The sequence below is a fragment of the Sciurus vulgaris genome (genome assembly GCF_902686455.1).
Source record: "Sciurus vulgaris genome assembly, chromosome: 3".
NCBI lineage: Eukaryota > Metazoa > Chordata > Mammalia > Rodentia > Sciuridae > Sciurus > Sciurus vulgaris.
The window spans coordinates 46,386,146-46,395,936 of record NC_136463.1 but is presented as its reverse complement, the minus strand read 5'-3'; the positions used below and the strand labels follow the sequence as shown (position 1 = coordinate 46,395,936).

The 9,791-nt window shown below is 38.2% G+C and overlaps 1 pseudogene across 1 annotated transcript; it reads left to right on the top strand.

The window, feature by feature from the left end:
- Positions 1–547: 547 nt before the first annotated feature.
- On the top strand, positions 548–9,312 carry LOC306655703 (pygopus homolog 1-like; annotated as a pseudogene). Its single transcript has 3 exons — positions 548–554; positions 1,945–2,062; positions 8,064–9,312. The product of its transcript is annotated as a pygopus homolog 1-like (transcript).
- Positions 9,313–9,791: the final 479 nt, after the last annotated feature.

Here is a 9,791-nt window from a genome sequence, read left to right as displayed (position 1 = left end):
CATTTAGCAAAAGACTATTGGCTCTGCTTACCCCTGGAGGCTCCCCAGTACCTAGCCACATTGGTACCCCTAACAAATTTGACTAGCAAAGGCTCTCTCCGGAACACTTCTTTAACAAGAATTATTCTGCATGGAATGGTATTGTATCAAAAACTACCACTTGCATTACCAGTAATAAGGGAAAAGCAATCCAAGTGGGAAACCTGACTAATGACCAGTGAAAACTATTGAAGAAAAATGGGCTGATGATCTTAAATTACCCAATACAAGGTCCTCACCCAGATCTTGTCTTTGTATGAAGAATGATACCTATTTATGCTGAACAACTAAATGGAAAGGCACATGTGCTCTGGCTTTCCTCACCCCACAAATAGACATAGCCCCCTACATCTGAACACTCATTGTACCTCTAGCAGCACATACCTGAAGAAAAAGGACAATCCAGTTCATTCCACTGCTGGTTGCACTGGGGATCGTGACTGGAATATGAACTGGAATGGCAGGAATTGTCTCATCAGCTACCTTCTGTAATCAATTATCTAGGGAAATGGCAGGTGACATAAAGCAAGTGGCCAATGAATAGTGGTCCTATAAGACCAATTAGACTCCTTAGCATCAGTAGTTTGATGAACTGAAGAAGACTAGATTTGACAACTGCTGAAAAGGAGGAACTTTACCCTTTTTTAAATGAAGAATTCTATTCTTATGTAAACTACTCAGGAATAATCAGGGACATGGCTCAACAATTGAAAGAGCACAATACAAAAAAGAGACAAGAATTAGTTAACTCTTGGAGCATCTGGAGCAATATCTGGAGCTGGACTTCCTGGCTCCTACTGATGGCCAGATGCCTCCTCATTCTCCTCCTGACACTCCTGTTTGGTACCTGCATTCTTAACATGCTGACCCAACCACTGGGAATGAGCTCGGCCACAGGGTGAGTGTGGGAGCAGAGGGGACTCTGCAGCCAGGGCTAAAAAGACTCAGACCCCAGACACCACCCTCACCACCTTCCTTGTAGGGCTGGAAGGTGGAGGGGCAGAGACATGAATCATAAGGGTTCTGAGCACCAAGTTCTTGCCCATTACCACCCTCTCAGACAGTCTTAGCCTTGGCCTGATAGGTCACTGTCGCCATATTAGTGACAACATCAGAACAGTGTCACTGACACTACTTCACTTCCTTTCTTCTGATGATTTTTCATTCTGCCTTCCAACTGATTACAAGTCCTGCACCCAGGTGTCCAGATGTCAGTGGCCTGACTGTCCCTCCACACACTCTCCAAGTCTTACACATCATCAGGATTAGTAGGGCTGCATTTAGTCAAAGCATCAGAGGACTCTTGCAACTTGGTTCATTTCTCTGCCACTTGGTTTATTTCTTTCACTTGCGCTCTCAAGGATCACAGCCCAGACTCTGAGAGCAGGAGCTGGAACTTCATGGGTTTCACCACCTTCCAGGTGGACCCAGTTCCTATGGCCATTCAGACTTTCAGGACTGTGGGACCTGGACCTCATTACTTCCTGGAGCCATTCCAACAGTGCCACAGAAAATTTTGTCCTGGGCATCCTCATACAGGAACCCTCCCGCCTTTGATAAGCCTGTTTTCTCATCTCTGAAAAGTGATGTTCTGTTGGGACTCATGAGACAATGCTCCTAATGCAGCAACTTCTTATCAGCCAACAAAATGACCTGAACATGCTAATGTTTCTAAATATTCCCTCTGCAATCCCACTTTCAAACCCACCAGCCATTGTGTTGGAGTTTTCCTGTTCCCCTCAGAAACAAGCTGCTATAAGCTTTGTATTTTGCACTCACTCCCAGCCTCAGACATGCCTGGAGGGTTACATTTTGGCCACTGATCTATGTCTCCTCAATGTCCCACCCCAGAAGGGAGAGGTGGCTACCGATGTGGATGATATCAGCATTTTCTGTGTGTTCCAGGCAAACTCATTGGAGAGCCTGATGGAGACTCTCGAGTCAGCTTTCCTAGATGCAACTCCTCTTCCATGTCCACCATCTCGTTTCTCACCATACGGGAGCTTGACCTAATGTTGGGAAGGTAAGTCCTGCCCAATGGGGCAGGGTCACATACAACTGTGAGTCCAGGAACTGACCGGGCACCTCTCTGAGCCTCAGCCTGCTCCTCCAAACAGTGTGGTGCCAGGAAGACTGACCTCATGGGAGAAAAGGTCAGGCCTCTCATGCTCTTGCCTCTCATCCCTCCTGAGTGGTCTCCTGACTCCTTGACTTGCACTTGCTTTACTATCCACCTGGTAATATGCAGAACCAGGTCACTGTGACAGGCTACCGCATGGTACACCAAGACCACATGGCCGTGGCCTTGTTCAAGAGTCCTGAGTCCATGTAGAACGAGGCTGAAATTGAGGAGACTGGGGTGGGCAGTGTAAGCATGAGGGGTTTAAACAGGATGGACATGTAGAGCAGATCTTCCAGAAACTGGGGTGGGGCAGGCACAATGAGAAGCAGAACCATCATTGTCTGCATGCATTCTGGAAAAACTTCCCAGGGGAGGATGTGTGTGGAGCTCTGTGAAAGGCAGTGGGAAATATTTTGTCCCTGGAAGGAAGCATGGATATTTGGTGATCTTTACTCCTCTTGCAACTTCAGGGACACTTCTGGTGCTTATGGAAACTGATTCAACTTCTACTACCTCCGCCCCCTGAGAGAGAGCTGGAGCTGGAAACACCTGCAATGGCAGAGCCAGGCCAGCAGCACCTAGTGACCCTTCAGCCAGCAACACCCACTGAGTGTCCCCTTATACCTGTTCATACCCAAGAGCTGCCCTTATCCTTCCCTGCTATTTCTTTTTCCCTGCTTTTTATTTTATGTATTTTTGTTAAAATTAGTTTCTCTTAAAGATTTTATTCATTTTTAAAAGATTCAGTTTATTGGCATTACATACATTCTCAAACTCTGCATTTATCACCATTATGTTGTTCCAGAACATTTTCCTGAATCAGGTGTCCATAACTATTCCCTCCCCATCTCCTGCTAGTCGCCAGCAACTCATCATTCATCGTTCTAGCCCTGTGATATGCCTATCTGCATTTTTCTAATCAGTGCCGTCTCATTTCTCTTTGGCCACAAAATGTCAGGGGGACTGATTAAGTTTTCTTACAAAGGTAAATGCCAGACTGGTCTAAGTTTATTATTGTTTTCTTTATATTATTTTTTTAGTAAGTGGGGTTGATTCTAGGGGCACTTTAGCATTGAGTTATATCCCTGGTCTTTTTTTTTTTTTTTTTTTTTTTGTTTTTAGACAGGGTTTTGCTTTGTTGCTGAGGATTTCTCTGAGTTGTTGGGGTTGCCTTCAAACTTAGTCATCTTGCTCAAAGCAGCAATATTTGGAAATAGGGAGAAAAAAATCCCCTCTACATTTGATGCCTGGAGAACAGAAAAATCAATCAGTTGTGGAACAGTTACACCAGGTAAGATCATCCAAAAATAAAAAACAGTAACGTCCAGCTAAATGTCATTAAGCAAGTAAATCTCTTAGAGTCAAAGCCTTTCAACAAGAGGAGCATTGTTAGCAGGTCAAAATAACATAAAGACTGAAGTGTGTCTTTGGATTAGGTTATGGGGATGATATTGGCATCCCCATGATTTGGCAGTTTTAATGGAGTGATAAGGAACCAAGGGCAATTTGCTAATTAGCTTTCTATTACTATAATGAAATGCCTGAGAGAATTAACTTATAAAAAGAAAAGGTTTGTTTTGTGTCATAGACTTGGAGATTCCAGGCCATGCTTGATTGGCCCTGCTGCTTTGGGCCTGGGATAAAGCCCAGGAGTGAGTAGTGGGGCAAACTTGCTTACATCATGAGCCAGGAGCAGGAGGCAAAAAGGCCCTTGCACTGTGGTCCCTTTCAGGGGTGCATCCCTACTGATCTAGGGATCTCCCACAAGACCCCAATGCTCAAAGGTTCTATTACCTTCCAATAGAATCATCCTGGGGACCAAACCTTTAACATATTGACTTATGAGGGATATTCAAGAGCCAAACTGTGACATCCTGGTTCTAGTGTGTGCTGGTATCTCATTTTGGGTCTAATTTACATATCCTCAGCAACTAATAATGGTGAGCCTCTTAGAGTCTCATTGACTTTATGAATGCCCTCTTTAACCCAAGGAACTGTTTTTTCATTCATTTGTAGGATACTTTATTCTGGATGCAATATATATTTTCGATATTTGTATTGCAAATAGCATCTCCTCACACCACTTGCTTTTTGCTCTCTAAATGATGATATAGTTTGATGAATAGAAATTCTTAATTTTGATGAAGAGTACTGCTTTTTCTTTTTTTCTTTTTTTATTATTTTATTTATTATTTAAAATTTTTATTGTAAACAAATGGGGGACATGTTGTTTCTCTGGTTGTAATGTGATTTTTCAATGCCACGTTTGAGAAATCTTTTCCTAATTTAAGGTCATAAATTTTTTTTCCTACATTTTCTTCCATATATCTACAACTTTACTCTTCACTTTTATCTCTATGAGCCATGTGAAAAAAAATTTTATGTATCATGTGGAGTGGAGAACAAATTGACAATTTCTCAGATAAATATAAAATTTGTTTAACATCATTTTCATTGAAAACACAACTTCCCCTCCTTACTTTGGTTGTAGTGGAACATGTAGGATAAATCAACATATATGTAAAGGTCTTCTAAACTATCCTGTTCTAGTGTCCTATTGGTTTATCATTGTACCAATACCAAATGTTCTTAAGGAAAACTGATGGTATATGTATTCTACTTTTTCCCTCTTGTTCAAAACCATCACTGCTACTCTAGGTCATTGGCATTTTCATAATCAATTTATGAATGATTTTTTAAAACATTATGCCACACAAAAAGCTGGAATCTTGATTGGTATTACCTCAAATATATACATATGTTAATTTTGGGTGAACAGACATAGTAACAATATTGACACTTTCGATTTATGGACATGCTTAAGTTGAATTTATTGTAGATATTTTAATATCACTAATTTTGTTTTAGCTATGTAGAAGTCTTGCACTGTTTTTCAATATCAAAAGTTTTGCTATATTTTTGATTGTAGCTTTGTTAGTCTAGCCTTTAGTGATGGTTCTTATATTTTAAATGCTATTTTAAAATTTCATTTTCTGATTATTGCTACAATATATATAACTAATATATTTTGTATGTATGTGTATATATGTACATGTTTTTTTAAAAAGCTAGTTTTATAACCAGTTACCTTGCTAAATTGGAAGTCTGTTCACTGTTTTAGATTTTCTATGTTTCAGTTTTCACATTATTATAGATAGCATGTATATACATAAAAATCAGTGTTACTTTATCCTTTATAATCTTTATACCATTATTTTCTTCATTGCACTGGCTAGGATCTCCAGAAGTAGAGATAGTAGACATTTTTGAATTTTTTACAAATCTAAAGAAAAACGAATAATTTCATCATTAGTAGGAGATGAGGTAAATTTTAGATAAGGTCTACCACATTAAGGAAGATCCTTCAAATTCTAGTTTTCTGAGGTTTATTATCAGGTGCAGGTGTTGAATTTCATTAAATACTTGTTTTGCAACTCTGGGAATGATTCTTATCCTGTTAATGTGATTGAATTATATGCATTGATTTTTGTATTTCCTTAAATTGTGGTAAAATGCGCATGACATTAAAATTTGCCACCTAAACATTTTTTCTATACAATTCAGTGGTATTAATGATACCCAAATTGTTGTGTATCCACCACTCACATCCATGCCCAGAATGCTTTTCATCTTGCAAAGCCAAAAATCACCACCCATTGAAAAGAAATTCACCATTCTCTACCCCACTTTCCAGCCCCTGGAAACCACCATTCTATTTTCTGTCTTTACAAATTTGAATACTTTAGCTACCTAATATAAGGAGAATCATACAGTGCTTGTCTTTTTGTGATTGGCTTATTTCACTTAGCATTATACCCTCAAAATTTGTCTATATGGATTGATTTTTGTGTACTGGGATTAAACCCAGGAGCACTCTACCACTGAGCTGTAATTCCAGACCTTTTTAAAAAGTTTGAGACAGGGTTTATTTGACAGATCTGAGGCTGACCTCATATTTTGAATCCTCCTGCCTCAGTTACCCAAGTGACTGGGATCAACAGGCATGCACCATGGACTCATTTTTGGATGTTAAAGCACTTTACATTCTTGAATTACATATTTCAGTCTGACATTATATGTTATCTTGTTTATATACTTTTGAATAGGAATTGTCCAATTTTATATTTTTATATAGGGTTTTCTGTCTGTCCATATTGTCTTATATGCTTCCTTTTTGTCATTTTAAAGATGGTTAAATTTAACTGATGCATAAAATTTGTACATCTCTGTGGGATACCATGTGATGTTTCAGTACTGTTTTCTTTACTGTAATAGCTTTGCCAGACTTTATCTCAGATTATGGTGGGCTCATAAAATGAAATGAGAATTATTTCATTTTGTTTGATTTCTCTCTTTCTCTTATTTGTGTTTGGTTTTGGTTCTCTGTAAAAGTTTATGTCAGATTGGTATTATTGGTATTATATTTGACATAAATGAGCAAGGAGTTTTCTTTGTAGGAAAGTTTTAAATTATGAATTCAACTGTTTTTACTAGGACTATTAGTTTCTTATGCTTGTGTAAGTTCTTTTGTTTGCCTGTTTGTAATTTGTCCATATTTTGTCAAATCTCTTAATTTTGGGCTTCAAATAATTCATGATATTTTATTATTATAGTTTTAATATCTGTGAGATTCAAGTAATATTCCCCTTTTCAGTTCTCATATTGGTAATATTTGGGTAATATTTGCATGTTCTCTTTTTGTGGGTTTGTTTTATAGGCATTTAACATTTTATTAATCTTTGCCAATACCATTTCTGATGTATTATGCAGCTAGTTTCTTTTTCATTAACTTATGTTCTTTCATTTTATTCTGCTTGGATATGATTCACCATTCTTTATCTGGCTTCTTGGAATGAAATCACAGATAAAAGATTTTGACATTTCCTTTTTGCTAAGATTTATATTTAACACTGTATATTTCTTCGTAAGTATGTATTTAGCTGAACCCAATTGTTCTCATCTCTTTTATTGAGAAATAGTTTATATATCACAAGTTGTACCCAGTTTAACTTCACATTTTGGTGAGTTTTGGCAAATTTATATACCTGTATAACCACCACCAAAACCAGACATAGAACATTTTTATGATCCACAACCATTTCCTTCCTTTCCCAGACAGTTCTGCCAGTTGTCTCCAAGAAACCAAAACTCTGACTCTTGTCAATATATATTGAGATTTTCTTCTCTAGGCTTTCATACAAATGAAATTGTACAAGTTTTATTTTTCTGATTCTACCTTCTTTCAGTCACCAGTGTTGAGTTTAATTCTTGGAGCATATGTCAGTATTTCATTCTCTTTTATTGCCAAATAGCATCCCATCACAATAACATACCACAATTTATTCACCCATGGTAGGAAATTCAGTTGTTTTTAGTTTGGGGCTATTAGGAACCAATGTTCTATGAACATAGCTGTATGATTTTTTGGATAGAGCTTTTCATGGATACTGCATACATTTCTAGGTTTGGAACTGCTGGTTCATACAGCAAACAAATGTATACCTTGTACAAGGCACTGCCAAGTTGTTGAAGTGTCTATTACCATTTTGGACACCAGCAGCAAAATGTGAATTTTCCAATTACTCTTAGCCTTGACCACTTACAGTATTGTCATCTTAGAATTTTTTGCTTTCCTACTGTGTATAGTAGTGCTTCATGGTGTATGTAGTTTGCATTTCTGTGATGATTGCTTTAAATATTTTTCATGCAATTGATGGGCATTTTGCTCTCTTCTTTGTTAAATACATATTTAAACCTTTTGCTCACTTTGAGACTTAGGTGATTCAGGCCAACATCCCCATCACCCTAGGCTGCACCTCATAGCTTCAGCACACCAACATGGAAAGAGGCCACTACCTTTCACAGCAAAGTGACTGATTCCCACAGCTTGGGGTGGTGACAGAAGTCATGCTTGGCGTTCTGTAGTGTCAGCAGAACGGGAGAAGGATCCCATTTCTCTGAAGGGAGTTTGACTGGATGGGTTAGGAGGACCAGTTGTACAACTTGGAAGTCTGCATAAGAAAAAATATAAGGCAGATACACAGGGACCTATTCCTGAATTGTCTGAGTATGCTCCCCCACTGAGTCAAACCCTTGAGGATCTAGTGACTGCTAATGCATTTAACAACAACTATAATAGTGTTTCCTATACCACTGTCTTCATCAAATCAGTGTCTTGGCCCTGTTTATCCTGCCTTTGGAACCTAAATGGCATTCAGAATGTCACCTACATTCCCCCCCACACCCCAGGATTTCTTCCCCATATTGTGATCCTTACTCAGGATTCAGTGTTATCCATTTCCCCAGAATCCTTTGGGCATGAATTTTAACCCACATCATGCTTTTAACTTTGGGTCACACAATAGTTCAAGACTTGGACATTCATTTTATATTAATGTACTAAGAATGTTAACATGCCTCATCAATACTTAGAGAAAATCCTGCTGAAAGCCTCAGTCAGATTCCTCCAGAGGATGCTAGCCAAGAATCTTAATTCTGATTTGACATCTAATTTTGTTCCTGGAAATCACTCAGAATTTACTTCTCCACTAGAGTCTAATCATTCTTTGTTCTTCCCTCAAACACTTTTGGTCAGCCCAAGAGTACCACCTCCAAAAATAAGATTTTAGTCAAGGAGCAACCAAAACCACCAAATTTTACCTGCTCATCCCCTTCATTTAAATATGGAGGATACAGTGACTCAGAGTAATGTTGAATTACAAAAATGTTAATACAATTCAGTGAATCAAGAAAACAGGCATTTGAGTAGCAGCAAAGCTATAAATACCAGCCTTGCAAATGGGACACAGAACCAGCCAGGACACCTAGAGGAGCAGTAGATGCCTGCACCACTGAAAACTGCAGTAAATGCTCTCTCCACCTAAGCCGTCGTGAGCGTTTGTCTTCCACCTAGTGTGTCCTTATGGATTTGTACAAATATAGTGAATGATGATCAGGATATCTGCCATCTTATGTGTGCCCTCTCATCAGAAATGGTTTCATCAGACCTGTACTGGAGTGACTGAAAGAGCTTATGGCCTCCTAACTGCAGAAGCAGATTGGATCCTTAATACCTGTATGGCTGAGGTAGATGTCCAGTTAATGCCCACTAGAGAAACTTTTGGTCCCCTGCAGAGGGCAGTGATGCTTAATCACAGCATTAACTAAAGTAAGGTTTTCCATCTATGTATTACAGAGGTTCAGTCGTAGAGAATTTTAATGTTTTGTATTTTTTGAATGCACATGCAAAAACATTAACTTTTAGGTTTTATTTATATTTCACCTCACTACTTGTGCAACTTTTGTCTTTTTTGCTCTCTTAAATTGAATAATGTATGTGGGGGAGAAAAAGAATAGGTAATAAGTACTGTTGTGTTCTTAATATAGTCTAGATATAAATCCTTTGACAGGTATTTTTGTTGTAAATACTCTGACTTTAGCTTTTTTAAAATTTTCTTTGTGGCATCTTTGAAGGCTGGCATTTTATTTGGTTGGATGTCAATATATCGTTCATTTTTAGAGGTAATATCTTTTGGGTCCTATCTAAAACATCTTTACTTATATTGGCATCCTGAATTTTTTCACTTATCTTTCTTAAAGAAATTTTATGGTTTTAGATTTTACGTATAGG